The 22005-nt window shown below is 42.0% G+C and overlaps 1 protein-coding gene across 8 annotated transcripts in view; it reads left to right on the top strand.

Annotated features, from left to right (window-relative positions):
* The window catches only part of Chrm3 (cholinergic receptor muscarinic 3), a 483970-nt gene that overhangs the window by 358043 nt on the left and 103922 nt on the right, over positions 1 to 22005 (top strand). For 3 of the 8 annotated variants that reach the window (XM_060372315.1, XM_060372314.1, XM_060372317.1), the window contains one exon: positions 10328 to 10387. The exons of the other annotated variants lie outside the window; for them this stretch is intronic. The gene's annotated coding sequence lies outside the window, so the exon portion shown is untranslated. The remainder of the gene's footprint in view (positions 1 to 10327; positions 10388 to 22005) is intronic. 8 annotated transcript variants of the gene reach the window in all.

Raw genomic sequence — 22005 nt, 5'->3', positions numbered from 1 at the left:
AGTACATCTGAGCTGGGGCTTTCTGTTTTGAAAGCTCCTTTATTGTACTTCCATCTTGTTCACAGTTACAAGCCTACTCAGCTCACCTGTTCTTTCTTCTGTGAATTTTCCCAGAGTGTGGCTTTTGCTACATATACTACTTGCTTAAATTATCAAATGTGTGTGCACATGAAAGTTCTTAATATCTCTTTTCTTTGATGTATGTGGTATTAATGGCTATTTCTCCTCATCTACTCCTGATAGGAGGAAACTCCCTTTCTCATTCATTAGTTACCTTGATTAGAGCTATACTGATTTTATTGATCATTTAGAAAGAGCCATATTTAGGTTTTGTTTATTTTGTTGTTGTTGTTTATTGATGTCCTGGTTTTCATCTTATTTATTCCTGTTTTCTTTGGTTTTGATCTATTTTCCTAAAGTAGGAGCGTAGATTATTGCTTTTACTTATTCTAATATGTACAATTTATACAATTTGCCTTTTAGAATGGATTTTTTGGTTCTCTCACATTTTGGTAAAGTGGTATGTTTGTTTTCATTTAGTTTGAAGTTTCAAAAGAATTATTTTGTGATTTTTTTTCCTTTGGTTATGTGTTATTTAAGAGTGTGTTGTTTAACTCCTAATTATTTAGAGGTATGTTTATATTTAAAGGTAGGTTATTTAACAGCCATATTCCTGTTACCGATTTCTAGTTAAGTTGTATGGTGACCTGAGAGTAGTTACTGTATAATTATATAACCATACAATGTAAGTACATACATTTCTCTTAAAATAGTTTAATTACGTGTATATGTGAGGGCAATATGATCATAAGAACAGGAGCCTGTGGAGGCCAGAAGAGGGACCTGAGGCTGGAGTGACAAGCAGCTGTGAGCTGCCAAACGTGGGTGCTGGGAACCCAACACAGGTCCTCTCCAAGAGAAGTGTGTGCCGTTAACTGCTGGGCCATCTGTGTGCAGGTGTGTGCATGTACATGTGCTAAGCTGTGTTTTGTGGCTCACAGTGCTCTATCTTGGAGATTATTCCACATGAGCTGGAAAATTGTATATTTGCTGTTGTTGTGTGAAGGAGGATGGAGAGTCATTACATCCACTTTGATTTATAGCATTTTTAGTTCTACTCTGTACATGATCATTTTTCTTCCTGCTGTGTTTAATCTATTCTGATGGAAAATTTCATGCTCTTTAACTATGGCACTGGATTCATCTATAAGCCTTTACCTGTGTACTTTGATGCTGCTTCTGGTTGCATTGTTATGTCTTCTTGAGGAATGTACACTTTATCACTATACGATGTCACTCTTGCTCTGAGATCTTCCCTACTTGAAATTAACATAGACAGCTGATTTCTCTTCATTGCTGCTAAAATCCTATTTCTGTTTGTTGTGCTGGTTTTTTGTTCCTGTTTTTATCTCCTTTTTAAATTATTTATTTATTTACTTACTTACTTATTTATATCCTGATCGTAGCCCTCCCCCTCCCCTCCTCCCAGCCCCACCCTCTCTTCTTCATCTCCTTACCCTCCCTCCCCTAGTCCTCAGAAAAGGGGAGCCCCTCTGCCAACCCACCCCAGCACATCAAGTTGAATCAGGACTGAGCACATCCTCTTCCCCTCAAGTCTTTTCCTTAAATCTCCTGTGACTTTACTTAAAGAGCTGCTCTCATTTTCTCTCCTTTCTCAACACACCAGTGCCCCTATTTTTTTACCGTTTGCCCTAAAGTTTGAAATGCATTATCTAATGCTTATCTAAGTCTACTTTCAAATAGCACTCGACAACTGTAAGACATCACAGGTGGTCTGATTTCCTTATAAAACAAGAGCAGCCATGCACAACCGCTATTCGTGTTACTTATATATTGTCGATAATCAACACGTTGTTGCCATTGACATGTTCTGAAAACTGCCATCTGTTGCTCGTAACAGAGAAAATGAAATTTTTCCCCTTCATTGCTTCCCTCTCTGAAATGCTTTCTTCCTTTCTCTGTGGTTTCAGATTATTTTTACTTTTCTTTTTGATGACTAAGCTCACCTATTAAACCAAAAAAAAAAAAAAAATGGTGATGCAAATCATTTGAAGCTCCCTAAATCATACTTTTATCTTGGTATCTTGGAAGTGTTTTTTTTTAAGTATGTGTGTGGAGGAGTATGTTTGTGTATGTGTGTATGGAGGTACATATGCCAGCATGCATTCACCCAGGTGGCACAGGAAGACGTCAGATGTCAAATCCCTGTCTACCTTATTTTTGAGACAAGGTATCTCGCTGAACCTGAAGTTTAGTGTTTCAGCTAGTTTCCTGTATCACCACTCTTCAAAACTGGGATTACTAGCTTGCGAGGCTATACCTGGCTTTTCTTTTTCTTTCTTTCTTTCTTTCTTTCTTTTTTTTCTGTAATAGGTGAGTGCTAGGAATTTGAACTAAGGCCCTCTTGTTTGCCCAGCAAGCATTCTTATACACCAAGTCTTTTCTCCCCAAATATGCCATTTCTAATGTCCATTCCAGCTCTAGTTTTCAGTGATTTCAATTTTGTCTTTTCCTCCTGCTTACAGGATTTGCATACCAAATTGTTAATTAAAAACCTATCTGCATTACACCCCACAGTTGTCTGGCATTTCCATTGTCTCTTCAGTCCTTTGCTGTCTTTCCAATCTGCCATCTGTCAATTTGCTGACTTGGTGATATTTCTACCACCCAAGCTTGCCAGCTTTGCAACCTCTGAATGAGACTTGAAGCTCCTGCTGCAGGATTTTGAGGCCTTGGAATAGATAGGATGAGGGGGGCAGAGGGAAGCCTTTTATCCTCTGCAGTACGGTGGCTCCCCTGTAAAGCCAACAGATTCAAGGCCAGCATCCTCTGGCCCACTATCAGAGGAGAGCTCTCTGACGTAACTCCAGAGAGTTACATTTATATGGATTCTTTGGAATCGACAGATAGAGAAGATTGACAAGGGCTAGTCCTCTGATTTAAAAATAAAAGGGGAGGGGCTGACTGAAGTGAGTGTTGAAAACAGCTGCTATCGAAAGGCTCTAGCTTTTGTTTTCATCTTCTTGGAATGGTTTGTTTTGGGTCTTGAAAGTCTCCCTTGGGAAAGGAGCTGAGGTCTTTTCTTTGTGTATGTGGACAGAAGATCCTGCTGTGGTGCATATGTGCATGTATGCATGTGTGTGCATGTACTTGTATCTGTAGTGTGTGTGTGTGTGTGTGTGTGTGTGTGTGTGTGTATGTGTGTGTGTGCGCGGGCACAGTACTACTGGCTGGTTGAGTTCACAGCACTGGCCAATCTAACATTTTAACTGTATCATCCCAGATTCCCTGTCACAGCATGCTAAAATAAACCTGGAAAAGTTAACTGGATCATTTTCAGTCACTTGGTTCTACTTTCTCTGCAATAGCATTGGCCTATGGTTCTCTTGATATCCATTTAACTTCAGAAGAACTGGATATTATTTGAGTCAAGAAAAATCCAATTTTATTTTGTTTTTAAAGCCAGTCCCTCCTGCACCTGTGTCTAATTTCTTTTATTCCTGTACTCTCTTTCTGGTGCAAAGCTAGGGTGAGACAAATGCAAATCCTAATGATCACTGACACAAAACACTATTCTCCAATTACCACTCTAATTATATTCATCTGTTATTTGGGGGGGAGGGAGCAGAAGTCAATGTTCAGGAGTGAATTCTTGCCTTCCATTGTGGGTTCTGGAATCACACCCAGGTCTTTCGGCTTGCTGTCACCCCGACAGCACCGTTCTGACATGTCACATGGATATCCTCATTTAACGCTCAGAGCAACATGGTGAGATGAATGAATACTGTTAGTACCTCACCTTACAGGTAAGGAAACCATGACCCTGACAAGATAAGAAATTTACACAGGGGCCGCAGGGAGGGGTTTGGGTGTTCCGACTTACACATCTCAGAGTTTGTCCTTGAAGCTCAGTTCATCCTAGCTGAGTGCTGAGTCTTGTCAGGGCATCTCAACAGGAAGGGCAGTGCCTCCTGACAGTTGTTTAAATGGAGCTGTGGTTGGGAGACCTACACAGAAAGTCTCTGTCACAGGCTGTCACAGGCAAGCAGACTTCCCCAGAAGGTGGTGCTGTTGGAGTATCACCCATGACGCTGGAGGAAACAGGACTTTGTGGTAGCACCAAGACACAGGCCACACAGTGGAGGGCAGGACAAGAACCCAATGAACAGTAGGCTGGAGAAAAGCTGGGGGAGGAATTCCAGGCGGTGGAAAGTCTTGTCACTAAACCGGGAAGGCTGAAGATAGAGGGAACCAAATGAGTTCGGTGCTGGGGTTTATGCTTCTTAAAGGATACTGGCTTCCATGTAGCAGTGATTGGCGGAGGACACTCAGGTGTCTGGATGACTAGTGGAAGTAAGAGAAGAGCATAACACAGGAGTCAAAGCTACAATCTACCTGCAGGTTTGGCTTTCATACATGGAACATTTTTTCATGGAATATGAAAAAATGTCCCCAATGGGCTCCTTATCTACTGGAAACCGTTTCAGAAATGTCCAGAAGCCTTTAAGATGAAGGTGCTAACTAGTAGACAAAGGTTCGTGGCAGGCAACCTTTATATCCATCTTTGTTCCCTGAGCCACAGGCAGAAACTCTCACCACCACAGACAAAGCTGTTCTGCATGTTCTCCCCATCACTGTGACCCCGTTACATGAAACCATGAGCCAACAATTCTATCTTCTCTTATGTCATTTTTGTCAGTCAAGTTATCAGAGCCATGAAAAAAAGTAACCAGTATAAAACAGAGGCAAATAGTGGCGACTCGGAATTCAGAAAGATGGGCTAGAAAAAGACAGGAATGTGATGAGTTTGAATTTGGATTTCTAGTAACTGGCATATCAGTCATAAAGCCATGGTGCCCACCCATCTGGAATTCTTGGGACAATCTAATTTGCAGAGGGAGTTCTTCCTCCAGGTGGCTGGTAGCGTTATGAACTCAAGGTAGTTTGGATAACGCTGCCCCCATATGGCACAAGGACTCCATGAACTGCAAATGAAGGCTTGGCCATCAGTAAAACTCAGAAGCTGTGTAGAAGACTGGAATAAGCTGACAAAGCATAAATAAACAAGTATCATATCTCTCAGAATCCAAGAAATGAGCTTCCAGTGGCAAGAAAAATCAACAACCTAGATTCTTTTGAAAGTCAAAATAAAGTGAAGTGAAGAGATGCCAGTAAGTATGGTCATTCCCAAGGACCTTAGGTAGTTCAAGAAGGTGGGGTGGGAACAGTTAAGGCTTCAGTGTTGTCCAGCAGGTCCATGCTGAGAGGACATAGAAATGACTGTCTTGGATGACTGTATTGGACTTGATCATCAACATGGCACCCTTCATTCTCCAGCTCTGGCTTTAATGAGTGGTCTGATCTGAAGCCATGTCTTCCCATCAGTCACAGGTTTCTCGGTTAGTCCTGTTTCTTAATGCATATTGCGGGACTGAATGAGACAATAGGTAGATATAAATAAATACACTATTGATATGAATAGTCACTTCCCTATAATTATTAAGTCAAGTAATAGTGTTTTTCTTACCCTGACTCTCCTCTGAGACAAGTAAAATGAGGAATCAAGTGAACTTTAGCAATGAAACTTTTTACATTCTTGGGAATATTTTTGTATGTGTGAGTGTGTGTGAGCACATATATGTATGGATGTACCTGTAACCATGACTGTGCAAGCCCACATGTGTGAGAGTGTTCCTGCACATGCATGAGGAGGCCAGAGGGAAACCACAGCTCACATTCTTTAGAGGCCATCCATCTTGTTTTCTGAGACGGCATCTCCCACTGGGCATTGCTGGAGGTCACCAACTATACTAAGCTGACTGGACAGTGAGCACCCTAATGCACCACCACATCCAGCTCTCTCCTTTCTAACTTGTGTTCTGTGGGACCACACCCAGGCCCTCATGGTTGCAGAGCAAACACTTTGTTGCATCACCCCAACCCTATAGTTTGTGTTTTGGTTCTACGTACACTTCGTGTGGTCATCAGTTTTAATTCAGATCCCCTCAAAGGCCTGTTTTAAGTTATGGAGCAAAGTCACATTTCAAATGAAAACCCTGAATGAAAGGCTTTGCCATGCATGTCAATTCAACAGAAAGAACTTCATTCTTTGTATAGTGCCTTCCATGTTTCTCTCATTCATTAGGAGAGTATCAAACATTTATCAATCTAATGATTCTTGCTGATAGAGCTGACATTTAGTAAACTCAAGAAAAATCAGTAGATTAAGGTAGTATTAGCCTGTGTTTTCCTTATATTAGAATCTAATTTGAGTCGTCCTGGTCAGGCAACTCTTCTTGGAGTGGTATGCCAAAGGGGACAGTTCATCCTTGGCCAAATTTCCAAATTCATCTGAAGGGTGTCCCGACTACAGTCTTAGGAGAACAGAAAGAGCCAAGACAGACTGACTATGAGGGAGTGCTCTGGACCCATTTTTTCAGAGCTGCACACATTCCCTCTGCCCATGTCCCACTGGACAGAGCTTAGACCGCATTTAATAATAACAGAGACTCCAAAATGTTGTCTTGGAAAGAAAGAATAACTAATCTAAACATAAACTTGTCTTAGACCATGTGTAAATAGTATGAAACATGCCATAGACCATTACTAATATTCCAGGAACACCAGTGTCCCAGTCATATGGGTTAAATGCAGCATCAATTCCGTTTTCTTCAGACTCCTTACTACTCTTTTGAGGACTATTTATGTCTGTATCCTAGGACTAAGGATATACTAGGTGACAGAGTTTTTGCCTAGTATGGATGAATCCCTGGGTTTATTCTCAGAACAAACAAGCACAATGCCATTCGCAGCCCTGAGAGTAGAAGACAATTGTGCTTGTGCTGGCCGCCTGCACAGAATAAGAGTTTTCAAGCTCATTCACCCACTAGAGCACAAACACAATACAGCAAAGATGAGGCTTTATTGGCATTGGGTCGATGTCAACATAACATCCCATCTACTCTGTCATCATACGGTGAGCAAGTTCATGTTCATGAGAACTATTTCAAAGAAAATGTTCAGTAACTTACAGAGCAGTTAAAAGGTAGAGATTTTGTTTTGGATTGCCTTTTTATTAATAAAATATAACAAAACATATCGGAAACCATCTGCAGGAATCTGCCCCCAAGGAAAAGAACAGCACGTCCACAGCTTGTCAAGATCAATAGCAATTTCTCTAAAGAGGACTGTAGGATGAGCGCAGTAATATCATTAGCAGATCTGCTGAGCAGGGAAAGCGGAAGCAGGCACAGATCTGGGTGTCCCTGCATCTTTGGTGGCTGTAGAAATGCTACAGTGAGCAATTCAGGTCTGTTCATCAATTTTCTTTTCTGACCCATGAGGCACAAATGAACCATTTTTCCCTGTTGTCCTGAGACCAGCTTCACCTTGGGAGATCATAAGCTGGGACGGACGGTGTAGAGTCCAGTCCCAGCCAGATCAGAAGGCTTGAGAAGAAGCAAATGGGGAAAGGTGGGAAAGAGAAAGAGAAAGGAGGGAGGGTGGGAGAAGAACCACAGAGAGGGAAGGAAGGAGAAGGAGGGAAGGACACAGGAGGAGAAGGCAGGAAGGAAACAGAAGGGAGAGAAAAGGATAGGAAAGGAGTAAGGGAGTAAAGAAGGGTGAAAAGGGGAAAGGTGGGCAGGCAAGATGGCTCAGTGCTAAAAGCGCTTGCAGCCAAGCCTGAAGAACTAAGTCCCTGAGCTTGATCCCCACAACTGACATGCTAGAGGGAGAGAAACGAATCCTTACAAGGTGTCCTTTGACCACCACACCATGGTCAAATGCATGTACATACTACTCTAAATTCAATTAATTAATTAATTGGTTCATTAACTTATCAAGGGCAGGAAGAGGGAGAGCAAAAGGATAAAAAGCAATTGAGTTTGGAGAGGAGGGGCAGGATTCATCAGATATATACTAAGGTGATAAGAAAACAGAAAGTAGATTCTGAGTCGTGTAAAGAGACAAAATGGGAAATCCATAGCATAGGCACCTGCCAACAGCTACCACAAAAATTTCAATAATACACACAGGTAGGGGTCTTCTAAATTCTACTTCAAACACTAGTTTAAAAAGACAAAGCAGAGTTCATTGAGAAGCAGAGGCTCTTGGGGAGGTCAGAATGCAAAAGGGAGTCTTCCTCTCTTCCTGCCGTCACCTCCAGAGCTCCCACAGACACTGCTGCGCACAGCTCTGGTGTCATCCGGGCTCCGTTCTCCAGGTCCTATGGGAAATCAAGGCTAAGAGAAAAAGCAACCAGATCCTGTGTCCTTTCTCCCTTGTTGACTTTCCCATCAGAATGATGAAGAGAGCAAACTGTCGTTTAGTTTCTGTGTTACTAGTATCCATCATTAGTGCTGGCACAGTAATGATGGACAAGGTAAACACTGGGTTAGTTTTCTTTCTCTTGCGTACCCTGAGGCTGGATAAGTTGTGAAGAAAAGGTTTTCTTAGATCACAGTTTTAGAAACTGACAGTCCAAACTTCGTGGCCCTGCCTCTGATAAGGGTTACCTTTCCTCCACCAAATCACATCACATCATGATAGAGAGCATAAAGGGGAGAGGAGAAGGGAGGGAGGGAAGAAGGAAGAGAAAAGGAGAGAGATAAAGAGAGAGAGAGAGAATGACATAAATAACAACACAAACAACAGAAAGCAGAAGAGGAGAAGTACAAGGATTCCAGTCAGAGGGCAGCACCAATGACAGAATTACCTAGCATTATACCCCGCCTGTTAAAGAGTTCCATTGTCTTCCACATCATCAAAGCAAATCCAAGCTTCCAGTGTGAGCCCCTGGGGAACACACTCCAACCAGATACAAACCACAGGGAGACTACTCAATTTGTCTCCCAAAATATATGATATCGGAAAGCTTTCCCAAGTGCCTACATCATACATGAAAATAGGTCATTAATCCATTCATTACCTTATGCATGTGAACTAGTAATGTTAAAAATATTTACAGCATTCCTAATAATACCAAAATTATGTATAATTGTTACAATAATAACTACTATAAAATTATGTTACGCATAATTGTTATATTTATTATAAGTATGTTGTTCATATAAAAAACAATTAGTATATCCTCTGTCATCGTCACTTTTTTTTTAAAGACATGGTCTCACTATGACTGACTGTATAGAGCACACTGGCCTCAAACTTGTAGAAATCCACCTGCCTCTGCCTCCCAGGTACTGGGATTAGAGGCATACACCACCACATCTGGCCCTGCAACCAGTTAATTTTCATTGAAAGTTAGAAAATATTAGTTTCTCTAATGTAAACTTACTAAAGACCTTCAGACTAATTTGTTTTAAGGCATTTTAATAGTGGATTGGCATGATTACCCCTCCTGTAAAGACTTTTAATAACTTATGATAGCACTAGGCTTCTTGGAGGGCTTAACTACCAACTCAAAATTTAGAAAATGCTGAGCAGATTAATTTTCATTGAAAGTTGACCACCCTGTGGTCTCATAGACAAGAAATATCTTTTTTGAGGCTTGTGGTTGCAACTAATTTTTTTTACTCTCTTGGCACTTAACTTACTCTCAGCACATTGGGTCAGATCGATTCATCTTAGTCTGAGCTAGATATAAATAAACTGTGGCCTTTCCAAGGATAAAATGAAGGTGAGTTTATTACGATATTTTTTTTTACATTAATTGTGTTTGGTGACTTTGACATTCAGGCACAGGAAACACATTTCCTGATGTCCTTTGGCTAAGCACGCTTCCAGATTCATCAAAGAAACTCCAAGTATTGATAATCCTATGGCCGTCGTGGGTCAGTCTAGGCTCTTCCCTACTGTCTCTGCCCTGGGCATGTTTGTATTAAATGACTGAAGTTCATCCTTAGGAAGGATCAAGGCAACTGCACTTCCATACAGTGTTAGGGTTCGGATGCTTTGCCCTCTCCTCTGGACTCTATCACTTCCAAGAGAGCTGAAGGCAGAGACTAAGAATAATTATGCAGCAAAATAGAGAGTGGTCATGGAAGAAAAAGGAGGATTTGATAAATGTATGTTTACATATTTATCACAGAGGAGAGAAAGATCACACTTATTAAAAGGTAGAAATATCATAAAAGTGACGATGAACCACTAAAGGTCCAGATGGTGGGCACAGCTTCTCCTTCCAGTCATTCATAGTGAATATAAACTGTAAGACATTTGTGAGTTCCAGGTGTATCTCCACACACTTAGCTGCATCCCTGTGCCCTCATGTATGTGCTTCAGTAGATGCCCATGGTCAAAACCCTTGGTCCACTTTCTCTTAGAAACATCCTCTCTGTTGTTATAGGAAGGCCTGCACCCAGTATCCACCAGATCACCCCTTGGGACACTTTGCCCAGCACTATGTGTAAGTAAAATGAGATGAACCAATCAGCTCTATGAACTGCTCACTCCCTCTCCCTTTTTCTCCTTCTCCACCCCCCTCCCCACTGTGCTGAAAATGTCAGCAATAAAAGCAGTCACCTCTATTGCCGCAGAATGCTGACTTAAAACCAATGGCTGGGCTTATTCAAAGGAATGGTTTGACCATTTCCTGTGCTAGGAAGCTGCTTCATGGCCACCAACAAACAGGAATGTGGCACCAATTTGCGGGTCTTCCTCCTCATCCCTGTGGGCACTGAGAAGCTATATTCTCGGATCTGAAAGGCCACAAGTTGCCCACTCAGCTCATTGCCTGTCTGCTTAACACACACCTCAGACTTGGAAATCTAATTTCAAATCTCACATCCTCACAACCCACTCTTCTTTCTGTCTTTTTTTTTCCTCCTGTCTGTCTCTTGACACGTATGGGTTTTTCTTCCCAGTCAGGCTCCATTAGATACTTTATATAATGACAAAATACCTGACAAAAGCAACTTGAGGACGGGGAGTCCACTTTGGCTCAGAGTTTGAGTTAGGAAGTTTAGTTAGGAAGATGCCAGAGTTCATGATGGCAGGATTGCCTGCAACTGTCTTCCCAGCCTGATCTCACCAGGGCAACTGGAGTGATTCTTGTGAAACACATGCCACAACATGCCGCTCAGACGCTCCTAATTAAAATGCTCTAACAGCTTCGTTCACTTCCTGCATGAAATTTACAGCCATGGCAGGGACCTGGTGCCCTGTGTGACTTCCTGCTGGCTTATTCATGATCACCACATAGCATCAGGCCCTCCCGTCTTGCTTTACCTATGCCGTCTTATTCATTGTGTACCTACTGTGCATCTTTCCCCAGGGAGATGTGAACACCGCAGATAAGCCATTAATGACAGACTAAAGATGTGACCCTACCCAAAGCTAGCTTGGTGAATGAATGAGTGAATTTAGTGGGGTTACAAAAATCCCACCCCAGCATGCATGACAACTTATAAAATTGTGTCTCTGGAGGCCCCTGCCAAACTTGCAAGGCAGCTCAGCCATGTAAAGGGTCCCTTTTCTGCAATCATTCACTGCTTATGAAACCTGAGAAAGGGACCTTGTGAATCTTGGAAGTTCATTAGCTTGGTAAGTTTGGTGAGCTTCCTGAGTCTTATGAATTTCCCACCTCCTTTTTCCTTCCTCATCCTTCCTTCTTCCTTTCTCCTTTTTTCCTTCTTCCTCCCTCCTTCTTCCTTTCTCTTTCCATGGAGGGTGTTTCATTTCAGAGAAAACAGCTTCACAATAGTCCCATACACAGTAGACCCCTGCGGCTGGGGTTGGGGGTAAAGCTCTTTTCTGTGGTTGCCTTCATACGGTACTCTTGAATCTCCTCTGTCTGTGCGCAGTATCAGCCTACCAGAGAAGCCTAAATTGGAAGTCCTCCTTTACACAGTCATTCCCTCTTGTCCCTGTACCCCAAGCACATAGAAGCATGGCGTATGAATATGTTCAAGGAGTAAATAGGGCAAAGTGGGACTGTCCCTCTGCTCTGCATCAAACTGCTCTGTGCTGCACAGCCTTGGGGCAAATAGTGACTCTATGAAATACTAAAAGGCAAGAAATACTTTGCCAGCCTCTCTTTACTCATTACAATATGGAATAAGTTTCTCTAAGCTTAGAAGTTATTGAACATAAGACTAGCACTCTAGACAAAATTATATGGATAAATGGAAAGTCTGTCAAGTGTCTGAAAATACTAGGTGGGCAGGGGAAGGTATGTGTGTGCATATGTGTTCCTAGGGACTGGTCCTAGGGCCTCACACATGTTAAGGAAGCCCTCTGCCCCTGACCTAAGTCCCCAGCCCCTGAATGTTTTCATTAATATTTAATTTATGGGTGTGTGCATGTGCATGAAATTACCCAAGGAAGCCAAAAGAAGATGTTGGTTGCCGCTGGAGCTAGAGTTACAGGTGGTTGTACGGGATCCCAACTCCAATTCTCTGGAAGAGCAGCAAGCACTCTTCACCACTGAACTATCTGCCAGCTCCTGGTTTTAAAGCTCACGTGTCGAGAAGTACATCTGCAGGCATTTTCATTGAAGGTTGCCGGAAGCTGTGACAGAGTGGAGCTAGTGTAAAGAAAGACTGAACCTTAGGAAGCAGACATATTTCAAAGAGATGAAGAGGGGTCAAGTCATTGAAGGAAGCGCAGAAGAGAAGGCCTGGTGTGTTAAAAAGCAGAATGATGAGGTGTCAAAGGAAGAGCGCTGAATGACAGGTTCTCTCAAAGACCAAAGCAAAGCGTAATAGACCTTCTAGAAGGCCATTGGTCTTGGAACTTAAGAGGTCAGTGGTAGTTCCAAAGTACCGTGAGTATACACATCAAGTCCTGATGCAGTGAGATTGATTGTGAAAAAGGCAGCTGGGATAGGCAGTGTGGCCTGGACACAAGCAGGGACAAGACTGAGGCACATTGGTGGCATCAAGAAGTGAGAAATCTACCAAGGCTTAGAATAAGTGACCAATGGATGTTTCTCCCTAATAGAATGGCTGTATTACCCCCTCCAAGTCTTGGGTAACATCAACAACGATAAAAGAGCCAGAGGGTGGAGAGAGATTCTGCGAAGTGCTATCTTCCAGGCATGACATGGCAACTGCACTCTCGAGTTCACGTTAGCTGTGGTCAACATTAGGTCCTGATGGGTGGGATTCATGAGACCCTGCCCATCCTTGTGGGTTTATGGACAGAGCATTCATTCCTCTTTCTCCCCAGAGCCCAGCCACCTCCTCACACCACCGCTCAGGAACCCAGTCACTCAGTTTTTATACTCCTCCACCCCAGGGCGTTCTTGCCTCTGTTGTCACTCTGGATGAACATAGCTCCAGTGACAACAGAAAAAGAGATTGCACTTTAACCGTCTTTCTGCTTTTTCTGCCTCGTCAGTTTTCCCATGACAGTGCAGACTCTGGTGTCCTTCTGTGAAGAAGTCACTCTGCATAGCATCAGACTTTGACAGCTTCATGCAAACCTGACCTCTGGAGAAAGGGAGGCTCTGTGAGGCACCGGAAGGCTTTCCTCCCCTTACGGTTCTCGGTAAACTCATTAATTCGGGGCCACAGAGCCAAAAGAGGGCATGTGGGAAGCCTCAGAGTTAAACAGGTGTCTCTAGCTCCCAGCCTTACCCCATCATGAGCTTAGGAAAAGTCAGTCTGGCTAAGAAATATTTTTAATTTCTTCTTCACACCAGATAGACACTTTTGTTTTGAGTTTCAGTTGTTTTCCCCTGGATTAATAGTATTTATAGGGGTAAAGGGTTGGAGGGGTCCGAAGAATTTGTCAACTGAGCTGGTAATATGAGAAAGAAGACTGGCCTGGGGGAATTGCCCAGTTGACGAAATCTCCTTCTTGTTTGCATAATGAACTGAGTTCAAGTTCCAGAACTTATCAAGAAGCTGGGCGTGGTGGTGAGCATTTTTGTAATCCTTGCACTGGGGAAGCAGAAACAAGGGCATCTCTGGTGCTTGCTGGCCTGGCATACTTAATCTAGAGGCCAATGAGAGAGAGACCTTGCCTCAAAAAGAAAATGTTAAGAGTGCCTGAGGAATGACACCTAAGCTTGTCCTCTGGCCTCCACACACATGCACACATAGATATGCTGTCTCACACATATGCTTAACTCTACATGCATGTGCACGTGTGTACACACACATACACACAAAGTAAATAAAATAGGAGTATGACCGTGGTTCTCAGTCTTCTCCACTATAAAGGTACATGGTCACCATGAGAAAAACTGCGCGCATGATGAAGTGGTGGGTGGGTTTCCACAGAGGCAGGTCTCTGCTGCTTTCTCGCTCCCGACAGTGAAACCCTCAGAAGAAGGGAAGATGTCCTCTGCATGTGTGTGGTCCTCACATTAGTTGCCACAGTGTCAGGATCCCATGATAGTCTCCGTCTCTGCTGATTTCCCAGCATACTTAGTCAGAGCAAGTATGCACTAGAAGTTCCCTAGTGGTCCAGTCATTGATTCTCAACTTGCATAGGAATCATTTGGGTTCAGTCTGACTCCATATTTGCATAGTGAGGTCAGACATGATTTGTTCTTCACAAACTCCAAGGCATGCTGACGCACTGATTCATGGACAACACTTTAAGTGTCAGGTTCTGATGGAGTACGCCTTTTGTGAAGTTCGCCTGTCCCTGTGAGGTGTCTGTGGGGACCTAGAATTACAAAATGATCCTGTTACCTTCCTATGTTGTCAAATATATAGAAGTCAACTATTTAGCAAAGATGTTAGCAAATATGTTCACATATAACACACTATAAAATTCATCTCAAGTACAAGAAAATGTACAGAATTATTGGTTTTCATTGTGGTCTCCATTTTGGTTTTTGTTGTTGTTGTTGTTGTTTTGTTTGTTTGTTTGTTTGCTTTGCTTTGCTTCCAGTTGGCCTCCAAGGAATTCATTCACTCCCTCTGCTCTTTAAAGGAAACGTTTCATAAGGTCTAAGCAGGTATACCAATGAATAAGAGAAACCCATGGAGTTTCAAAATGCTAGTGAGCCTAAAAACAACAGCTAATGTTCATGGAGTTCTTGTTTTGAGCCAGGCATGTCTCAAAATAAAATACAGCAAATAGTCATGGAAGTCTTCAGAAGAAACGTCTTCCCTTTGGTCCCACTTCGGGTCTGAGGAAAATGAGGCTTACGGCAGCTGTGTTTCTGAAAGAACAGGTGTCCCATAACAACAGAGTTCCTGCTACCATCATGGTATCTTAGATTCCTGAAGCAGGTTCAGCCAGTTGCAAACACAGACCTTCACCCTTCTCTGAGATTCACTTACAGTAAGAAGCCAAGATAAGTGCATTGGTGCAATGTGAAAGCACCTGGCATCTCTAAAGACAGCCTCATACGTTACAGAAATACGCCCAGTATATCCATCCATCCATATAAATGTATATATGCATATATATCAGTATGAACCTAGTATTTATTTTTTATTTCCTTATGGTGACAATAAGCTGATTAACTTTTTTCTGAGCAGTAACCAGGCTGCAGTTCTAAGCTCTTTCTCATGTGTGTGTTTTCCTGTCAAACAGTTATCAGCACGGGTGGGGAAAAGTGTCTGTAGTAAACTTCTATAAAGAACAACACTCCTAAGTGGAGAGTGAATGAGTTCCTTCCCTTATACAAATGGAATTGTGAAGTGGCAGCATTGGGAGAAACAAAGAATGAATTCGTTCCTGTGCTTTCTGCCTTGGTACTCTAAGAGTAGACACGTGTTCTGTAGCAACCCCAGAACTGAGGAAACCATGCAGAAGGATCCAGGGGGGCTGGGTTGCTCCCTTGGTGAGGTCTAAGTTCAGTGAGAGATACTGTCTCAGAAAAGAAGGTGGAAAAGCAATTGAGGAAGGCATATAGCACTTACCTCTAGCCTTCACACATGCACACACACACATTCACACACTTCTCAGGAGAGGGTATCGCTGTTAGGCAAAGGCTCTGAGAACTGCTTTCCTTTTTCTTGGTAGAAATAACAAAAGCCTGGAATTTCACGAGGGACCAGGTTCACTGTGAAGTTTAACCATAGACAGATTATTTTTCTTTTTTAAAAATTTTATTTATTTATTCATTTTACATCCTGAAGGCACACCTCCTTCCTCTCCTCCCAGACCCACCCATTCATCCTCTCCTCCTTTTCCCCCTCCCCTTCTCCCCAGAAAAGGACAGTTCCCCCTTCCAACCTTAGCAGCCCAACCCAGGACATCCAGCATAGACTGAACACTTGAAGATTAGTTCCTCGCTACTCAACTGGACGTTGAAGCCAGTCTGGAAGCCGGGAGGTTTAACAAGTTACATGATGCAGGCTGGCTAAGAGGATGTTCACATTGTCAAGCCAAGCAGAGCTGCACTAATTAAAATCCAAAAGCAGAGCGCCCACCTGCGCTTTGAAACCACCTGTTGGAGACCATGGCAGCCACACTGTCAGAACAGCATTTGTGTCATTCCAGCTCTGTGGAAACAGCCATTGGTACAGCAGCTGAAAGACTATCCTCTTGCCTTCCTGGGACTTGCCAGAATTGGCACACACCAGTTCACCTTCCACATTATGATTCTCTGAGGATTTATGGCCTTAGGGAGCCTTAGAGAGCAATAGAGGTTATGGGAACAGGAGAGCGGCAGCATCCTACCTCTCCAGGAATGTTCAGTGTATTTTTTTTTTCTTAGTGATGACAGCTTTATGATTTTATTGTGAAAATTCACAGAAGGTGCCATTACAAAATCGACAGCCTTTTGAGGTATTTCCAAGGCCAGTGGCACTGAAGAGAGAAAACATATTATGAAATAAAAGCTGAATAAAGCTTAGAAGTGAGGAACGGAATGCTGTTACGATGTGGGGAAATTGACTTCTTTCTTTTGATGCACGGCCATTATTCTTGAATGTCACCCATTTCTTTATATAATGGGCCGCAATATGGAAATTATGCTTTCTACATTTAAAAAAACGAGACTTGTGAGTTTTCTGGTTCACATTTTCTTCTGGGAAATCCCCCCGGGGTAGGGACTTTTGAGCCGGTCTTCTTTCCACGCTGTATAAATGGAGGAGGTCCCCCCTGTTGCTCATCACTGTTCATCTTTGTTTACGTCTGGATTATAACCGCCTTTAGTTTTTAAGGGAGTTTATTTAGCATTTGGGTTCCCAAGGGAAACAAATGAGGGCAAAGTATCTTGACAGACTCACTGTGCGGTCATTTGATGCATGGAGACAATGCAAGCTCATCCTCAAATCCTGCAGCTCAGCTTGGTCCAAATGCAGTTCTGCTCCCCTAATTCATGCTAAGGACACAGCAAAAGAAAAATGGTAATTCCTCAAACCCCCTTTCTTTGCCTTTTGCATTAGCTCTTTTTTTTTTCTTTTTTTGATCAGTTACATTTTATTAACTCTGTATCCCAGCCGTGTCCCGATCCCTCATTCCCTCCCAGTCCCTCCCTCCCTCCCTCCCTCATCTCCACCGTGCCCCTTTCCAAGTCCACTGATGGGGGGACCTCCTCCCCATTCATCTGATCCTGCTTTATCAGGTATCTTCAGGACTGGCTGCAAAGCCCTCCTCTGTGGCCTAACAGAACTGCTCCTCCCTTCGGGGGTGGGGAGACCAAAGAGCCAGTCATTGAGTTCCTGTTAGAAATAGTCCCTGTTCCCCTCACTTTGGGAAACCAAATGGTTACTGAGCTACCACAGGCTACACCTGAGTGGAGGTTCTAGGTCATATCCATACATGGTCCTTGGTTGAATGTCAGTCTCAGAAAAGACCCTGTGCCCAGATATATTTGGTCCTTGTGGAGCTCCTATCCTTTCCCCATCAGACTAACTCCCCTTCTTTCTTATGATTCCCTGTACTCTGCCAAAGGTTTGGTCATGAGTCTTTGCTTTGAAAACACTGCTAGTTAGAGTCTTTCAGATGCGCTCAGTAGACTCCTGTCATACGTTCAATGCACATCCCATCTGTCTTTCTAAATGAGGATTGATCATCTTACCCCATGTCCGCTCAATTGATTATCTTTTTTAGGTGTATAGATTTCATTATGTTTATCATATCTTATAGGTCTATATAAGTGAGTATATCCCATGTTTGTCTTTCTCCTTCTGGGATATTTCACTCAGAATGATCTTTTCTAGATCCCACCATTTGCCTACAAATTTCATGATTTCCTCCTTTTTGATTGCTGAGTAGTATTCCATTGTATAAAAATACCACAATTTCTGTACCCATTCCACCGTTGATGGACATCTGGGTTGTTTCCAGGTTCTGGCTATTACAAATAGAGCTGCTATAAACATGGTTGAGCAAGTGTCCTTTTTGTGTACTTGAACAAACTTTGGGTATATACCTAGCAGTGGTATAGCTGGGTCTGGAGGAAGCACTATTCCTATTTGTCTTAGAAAGTGCCAGATAGCTTTCCAGAGTGGTTGTGCCAGTTTACATTCCCACCAGCAGTGGAGGAGGGTTCCCCTTTCTCCACAACCTCTCCAGCGTGTGTTATCGCTTGAGTTTTTCATCTTGGCCATTCTGATGGGTGTAAGGTGATATCTCAGGGTCGTTTTGATTTGCATTTCCCTGATGGCTAATGAGGATGAGCATTTCTTTAAGTGTTTTTCTGCCATTCGATATTCCTCTGTCGAGAATTCTCTGTTTAGCTCTGTTCCCCATTTTTTAATTGGATTACTTGGATTGCTGCTTTTCAGCTTCTTTAGTTCTTTGTATATACTTGATATTAGTCCTCTGTCAGATAAAGGATTAGTGAAGATTCTTTCCCAATCTGTAGGCAGTCGTTTTGTTTTGATGACGGTATCCTTTGCTTTACAGAAACTTTTCAGTTTCATGAGGTCCCATTTATTGATTGTTGCTCTTAGAGCCTGTGCTGTTGGTGTTCTGTTCAGGAAGTTGTCTCCTGTGCCAATGAGTTCTAGGCTGTTCCCCACTTTTTTTTCCAATTGATTTAGGGAATCTGGTTTTATGTTGAGGTCCTTGATCCACTTTGACTTTAGTTTTGTGTAGGGTGATAAATATGGATCTATTTTCATTTTTCTGCATGTAGACATCCAGTTGGTCCAGCACCATTTGTTGAAGATGCTGTCTTTTTTCCATTGAATGGAATTGGCTTCTTTGTCGAATATCAAGTATTCATAGGTGTGTGGATTTATTTCTGGGTCTTCTATGCGGTTCTATTGATCCTCCTTTCTGTTTCTATGCCAATACCATGCAGTTTTTATTACTGTTGCCCTGTACTACACCTTGAGATCAGGAATGGAGATACCTCCAGATGATCTGTTGTCGTACAGGATCGTTTTGGAGATTCTGGGTTTTTTGTTTCTCCATATGAAGCTGAGAATCTTTTTTTCAAGGTCTGTAAAGAATTGAGTTGGTATTTTGATGGGAATTGCATTGAATCTGTAGATTGCTTTTGGCAGGATGGCCATTTTCACAATGTTAATCCTACCAATCCATGAGCACGGGAGATCTTTCCATCTTCTGATATCTTCTTCGATTTCTTTCTTCAGAGACTTGAAGTTTTTCTCAAACAGGTCTTTCACTTGCTTGGTTAGAGTCACACCAAGGTCCTTTATGTTATTAGTGGCTATTGTGAAGGGTGTTGTTTCCCTAATTTCTTTCTTAGCCTTTTTGTCTTTGGTATATAGGAGGGCTTCTGATTTTTTTGAGTTGATTTTGTATCCTGCCACTTTGCTGAAGGTGTTTATCAGCTGAAGGAGTTCTCTGGTTGAATATTTGGGGTCGCTCATGTATACTATCATATCATCTGCAAATAGTGACACTTTGACCTCTTCCTTTCCAATTTGTATCCCCTTGATCTCCTTTAGTTGTCTTATTGCTCTGGCTAGGACTTCAAGTACTATGTTGAAGAGATATGGGGACAATGGACAGCCTTGTCTTGTCCCTGATTTCAGTGGGATTGATTTAAGTTTCTCTCCATTGAGTTTGATGTTAGCTATAGGCTTGCTATATATTGCCTTTACTATGTTTAGGTATGTGCCTTGTATCCCTGATCTCTCCAAGACTTTAAACATGAATGGTTGTTGGACTTTGTCAAATGCTTTTTTGGCGTCTAAGGAGATGATCATGTGGTTTTTCTCCTTCAGTTTGTTTATGTAGTGGATTACATTGATGGATTTCCGTATGTTGAACCACCCTTGCATGCCTGGGATGAAGCCTACTTGGTCATGGTGGATGATATCTTTGATGTGTTCTTGGATTCGGTTTGCAAGTATTTTATTGAGTATTTTTGCGTCAATGTTCATAAGAGAGATAGGCCTAAAGTTCTCTTTTTTTGTTGGGTCTTTGTGTGGTTTAGGTATTAAGGTGACTGTGGCTTCATAGAATGAGTTTGGTAGTGTTCCTTCTGTTTCTATTTTGTGGAATAGCTTGAGGAGAATTGGAGTTAGCACTTCTTTGAAGGTCTTGTAGAATTCTGCGCTGAAGCCATCTGGTCCAGGGCTTTTTTTGGAGGGGAGACTGTTAATGACTGCTTCGATTTCCTTGGGAGATATAGGGCTATTCAGTCTTTCTACCTGATCTTGACTTAGTTTTGGTAGATGGAATCTTTCAAGAAAATTATCCATTTCATTTAGATTCTCAAATTTTGTGGCATATAGGCTTTTGTAGTATGACCCAATAATTGTTTGGATTTCCTCAATGTCTGTGGTTATGTCCCCATTTTCATTTCTGATTTTGCTGATCTGGATAGTTTCTCTCTGCTTTTTAGTTAGTTTGGCTAAGGGTTTGTCTATCTTGTTGATTTTCTCAAAGAACCAGCTTTTTGTTTCATTGATTCTTTGGATAGTTTTATTTGTTTCTAGTTGATTGATTTCAGCCCTTAGTTTGATTATTTCCAGCCATCTGCTCCTCTTGGGTGTATCTGCTTCTTTTTCTTCTAGGGTTTTCAGTTGGGCCATTAAGTTGTTTGTATGTGATGTTACGAATTTCTTCTTGTAGGCACTTAGTGCTATAAATTTTCCTCTGAGCACTGCTTTTAATGTGTCCCATAAATTTGGGTATGTTGTGCCTTCCTTTTCATTTAATTCTAGGAAGTCTTTAATTTCTTTCTTTATTTCTTCCTTAACCCAGCTGTCATTGAGTAGTAAGTTGTTCAGTTTCCATGTGCGTGTTGGCTTTTTGTTGTTTCTGTTGTTGTTGAGGTCGAGCTTTAGTCCATGGTGGTCAGATAGTATACAAGGGATTATTTCAATCCTTTTGTATCTGTTGAGGCTTGCTTTGTGGCCCACTATATGGTCTATTTTGGAAAAGGTTCCATGCGGTGCTGAAAAGAAGGTGTACTCTTTTGAGTTTGGGTGAAATGATCTGTAGACGTCTATTAGGTCCATTTGATTTAGGGATTCTGTGAGTGCTTTTATTTCCCTATTTGGTGTCTGTCTAGTTGATCTGTCCCTTGGTGAGAGTGGAGTGTTGAAGTCTCCCACTATTAAGGTATTAGGATCAATGTATGATTTAAGCTTTAATAATGTTTCATTTACGAATGTCGGTGCTCTTGTATTTGGGGCATAGATATTCAAGATTGTGATGTCCTCTTGGTGGATTTTTCCTTTGATGAGAATATAGTGGCCCTCCTTATCTTTTCTGATTAACTTGGGTTGAAAGTCTATTTTATTAGATATTAGGATGGCTACTCCAGCTTGTTTTCTGGAACCATTTGCTTGAAAAACAGTTTTCCAGCCCTTTACTCTGAGGTAGTGTTTGTCTTTGTTGCATAGGTGTGTTTCTTGGATGCAACAGAATGTTGGATCCTGTTTCCTTAACCAATCTGTTAGCCTGTGTCTTTTTATTGGTGAGTTGAGTCCATTGATATTGATAGATAATAGTGACCAATGCATGTTAGTTCCTTTTGTAATGGAGTCGATGATCTAACCCTGTTTCATTGCTTGTTTTCTTTTCATTTTTGTTGGGACATTATCTGTATGCCCTGTTTTCTTGGGTGAATTTGTTTTCATTGGATTGGAGTTTTCCTTCTAGTATCTTCTGTAGGGATGGTTTCCTGTGTAGATATTGTGTAAATTTAGTTTTGTCATGGAATATTTTGTTTTCTCCATCTAT

The sequence above is a fragment of the Meriones unguiculatus genome, chromosome 19 (assembly GCF_030254825.1).
Source record: "Meriones unguiculatus strain TT.TT164.6M chromosome 19, Bangor_MerUng_6.1, whole genome shotgun sequence".
NCBI classification, from domain to species: Eukaryota; Metazoa; Chordata; class Mammalia; order Rodentia; family Muridae; genus Meriones; species Meriones unguiculatus.
This window is presented reverse-complemented; position numbering and strand designations above follow the sequence as displayed.